General features: G+C 42.3%; 1 non-coding gene across 1 annotated transcript; it reads left to right on the top strand.

Moving 5' to 3' along the window:
- The first annotated feature begins 516 nt into the window (after positions 1-516).
- Positions 517-589, top strand: TRNAG-CCC (transfer RNA glycine (anticodon CCC)). Its single transcript has one exon. It is a non-coding gene; the product is annotated as a tRNA-Gly (tRNA).
- The last annotated feature ends 464 nt before the right edge of the window (positions 590-1,053 follow it).

Raw genomic sequence — 1,053 nt, 5'->3', positions numbered from 1 at the left:
CTATACTATGGGGTGCAATCAGCAAAATCTAAACTATGGAAAACTTAGAGGACAATAACCGTTTTCCTTCAACAGCTAAATTGTAAAATGTGTTGTAAAAGAAAAAAAAAAGGAAGAGAGGGAGAAACCTACAAATTAAACAAGATTTTAGAGTCATATAGGGGCTTCCCTGGTGGCGCAGTGATTAAGAATCCGCCTGCCAATGCAGGGGACACGGGTTCGAGCCCTGGTCCGGGAAGATCCCACATGCCACGGAGCAGCTGAGCCCGTGCACCACAACTACTGAGCCTGCGCTCTAGAGCCTGAGAGCCACAACTACTGAAGCCTGTGTACCTGGAGCCCGTGCTTCACAACAGGAGAAGCCACCTCAATGAGAAGCCGCCCACCACAGCAAAGAGTAGCCCCCGCTCACCGCAATTAAAGAAAGCCCACACGCAGCAATAAAGACCCAACGCAGCCAAAAATAAATAAATTTTTTTTTAAAAAAAGAGTCATATAAACCAAATACAAGGGACTTCCCTGGTGGTCCAGTGGCTAGGATTCTGTGCTCCCAATGCAGGGGGCCCAGGTTCAATCCTTGGTCAGGGAACTAGATTCCACATGCCGCAACTAAGATGCAGTGCAGCCAGATTTAATTAATTAATTAATTTTAAAAAACCAACACAAATACAACATGTGGGCCATATCCAAGCAGTAGTTTTCTATGCTTTCTCCTAAAAACTTTATTGTTCTACCTTTCACATGCTAACTGATTTCCCCCATCTTTATTGAGGTAGAATTGACAATGGAAAATGTATATATTTAAGTCGTACAGCTTGATGTTTTGATATATCACCACATTACGCTCATTAACATATCCATCACTTCACATAGATAGCATTTTCTTTTTCTTTTTTTCTTTGTAGTGAGAACACTTAAGATCTCCTCTCCTAGCAAATTTCAAGCATACAACACAGTATTAACAAAAGTCACATTGTGTACATCAGATCCCCAGAACTTACGCATTTGCGAAACTTTACCTTTACCTCCTGAACAATATCCCCTCCCCCTCAC

This window comes from Lipotes vexillifer, unplaced genomic scaffold (genome assembly GCF_000442215.2).
Source record: "Lipotes vexillifer unplaced genomic scaffold, Lipotes_vexillifer_v1.1 scaffold524, whole genome shotgun sequence".
NCBI classification, from domain to species: Eukaryota; Metazoa; Chordata; class Mammalia; order Artiodactyla; family Lipotidae; genus Lipotes; species Lipotes vexillifer.
The sequence above is the reverse complement of the archived record's forward strand: the minus strand, read 5'-3'. Positions and strand labels throughout refer to the sequence as shown.